The sequence below is a fragment of the Piliocolobus tephrosceles genome, chromosome 14, assembly GCF_002776525.5.
Source record: "Piliocolobus tephrosceles isolate RC106 chromosome 14, ASM277652v3, whole genome shotgun sequence".
Classification (NCBI taxonomy): domain Eukaryota; kingdom Metazoa; phylum Chordata; class Mammalia; order Primates; family Cercopithecidae; genus Piliocolobus; species Piliocolobus tephrosceles.
This window is the reverse complement of record NC_045447.1, coordinates 16,050,879-16,053,539: the sequence shown is the minus strand read 5'-3', so window position 1 is coordinate 16,053,539 and position 2,661 is coordinate 16,050,879. Positions and strand designations below refer to the sequence as shown.

General features: G+C 40.9%; 1 pseudogene; it reads left to right on the top strand.

Annotated features, from left to right (window-relative positions):
- The first annotated feature begins 1,387 nt into the window (after nt 1-1,387).
- Nucleotides 1,388-2,453, top strand: LOC111535318 (annotated as a pseudogene).
- The last annotated feature ends 208 nt before the right edge of the window (nt 2,454-2,661 follow it).

The following is a 2,661-nucleotide window of genomic DNA, read 5'->3' as shown; positions in this document are numbered from 1 at the left end:
ATGAATTCTGAGAAAAATTCTCCAACCCCATATGCTGTCTTTCAATGTAAGCAGTACGGCTGTGAGGACAGGGCTTGGGAAGTTTGAGAGAGCCCGTCACTCTGCATCACTGTCATGTGAGCCAGCCTCACACAGGTGGAGTCTTTTCCACCAAAAGAAGTTAGGTCAGGAGGCTGATTTCTGAGAGAGAGAGAAGGCACTGACACTCCCCAGGCTCCTTGGGGAAGAAACTCCAAAACTATAATAATTCTTGGCTTGTTTTCTGCCATCTTCTCCATCTGAACTCCAGGGACTTCTTGATGATCTCAAAGGATGCTCCCTTGATAGAAGGTGGGGTCTATGAGTGTCTTCAATATCCTCAGCATGTGGGAGGCCCAGAGAAGGCAGAGAGGAAAATCTTCAGCTTCATGATGGTTGAAAGCTTGTCTAAAATCAGGTGCCTTCTCTGTGTGGTATTTTGGGGAAGCATATATGTAACTGAGACTGGAATTGTGAAAAGAATTACACCAACCCAGACAAGCATGCACCAACAATGACAATTTTAGCATTTAGGGGCTGGGTAACAAAAATGAGATTTATGTTACATTAAAAGAAATGTTGGCTGGGCGCAGTGGTTCATGTCTGTAATCCCAGCACTTTGGGAGGCCGAGGTGGGTGGATCACCTGAGATCAGGAGTTCGTGACCAACCTGGCCAACATGGTGAAACCCTGTCTCTACTAAAAATACAAAAATTAGCCGGGCATGGTGGCACAAGCCTGTAATCCCAGCTACTCATGAGGCTAAGGTGGGGGAATCGCTTGCATCCGGGAGGCAGAGGTTGCAGAGCTGAGATTGTGCCACTGCACTCTAGCCTGGGCAACAGAGCAAGACCTTTCTCAAGAAAAAAAGAAAAAAAGAAAGAAATGTTTTTACTATCCTGTTATTTCTGTCTATCTTTTGCCTCTTCATACCTATCCTTTCACTCAAATAAGGTTTCACTAAAAAATGAGGGAAACAGAGTAACTGTTGGGTAATCTCGTATTTCAATGTCTTTTTACATGATTGCCAGCCTCCAGAATAATTGATGCAGAAAGAAATATTCGAACTAAGGGAAATCATTATTCCATCAGCTGGAAATTAAGTGAGAGATGAAACTGTTTTTATCCTACCATATATTAACTACTGAAAACCCTGAATACAATAAATATATATAGAAAAAGAAGAGAATAATTTCTCCAGGATTCTCCTCCTCTCCTTCTGAGAATTCTCTTTCACTCACTTCTTCCTCTTGCCCTATATCTCTTCTTTTCTCCCTTTCCCATTTCTGTTTCCCTGTAATTTTTTTCTTTATAGCAGGTGACTGAAAGGAGATTAAAATATATATTAATTTCTAAATACCCCATATTAATGGAAAGAAACCACAATCCAGGTAATTATAACATTTTAAATTTTTTAATTGCTGATAAGAAGAACAAAAAGAAAAATTTTGTACAGATTGTATCAGATGTTGGAAGAATCTGATACGGTGTTAGTTTATCTTTAGGTGAACCCACAACTATGGGAAGAAATAAACTAACAAGACCCCCTGAATTCATCCTTCTTGGACTCTCCTCTTGACCTGAGGATCAGAAGCCTCTCTTTGCTGTGTTTCTCCCCATTTACCTTGTCACAGTGATAGGAAACTTGCTCATCATCCTGGCCATCTGCTCAGACACTCGTCTCCAGACACCCATGTATTTCTTTCTAAGTGTCCTGTCTTTTGTTGACATTTGCTATGTGACAGTCATTATCCCTAAGATGCTGGTGAACTTCTTATCAGAGACAAAGATCATCTCTTATGGTGAGTGTCTGACCCAGATGTACTTTTTCATAGCCTTTGGAAACAAAGACAGTTACCTGCTACCAGTCATGGCCATTGACTGCTATGTGGCCACTACATCACCATTGTGAGTCACAGACGCTGTATCCTGCTTCTGGTTCTCTCCTTCTGCATTCCACATTTTCACTCCCTCCTGCGCATTCTTCTGACTAGTCAACTCATCTTCTGTGCCTCCAATGTCATCCAGCACTTTTTCTGCGATGACCAACCAGTGCTAAAATTGTCCTGTTCCTCCCATTTTGTCAAAGAAATCATTGTAATGACAGAAGGCTTGGCTGTCATAATGACCCCCTTTTCATGCATATCATCTCTTATTTAAGAATCCTCATGACTGTTCTAAAGATTCCTTCAGTTGCTGGAAAGCTGAAAGCATTTTCTACCTGTGGCTCTCATCTCACAGTGGTGACCCTGTTTTATGGAAGCATTAGCTATGTGTATATTCAGCCCCTGTCCAACTATACTGTCAAGGATCTAATAGCAACAATTATCTACACCATACTGACTCCAGTGCTAAATCCATTTATCTATAGTCTGAGGAACAAAGACACGAAGCAGGGTTTCGTAAAGTTGATGCACGGGATGAAATGTCAATAAAAGACCTGAAGTCTTAGGAGAATACCACAGATCTCTTGCCCTGGGCTATAGGTTATTGATGGGTATGTGGTTCTGAAATGATTATTAGATTCTGAAAGGATAGGACCTTCAATGATGATGTTTCATTCCTTATATAAGAATGTTTATTGCATGTGTTGAAGCTACTCCTGAATATAATGCCTACAAACTAAGTTAGATCACTGTAATC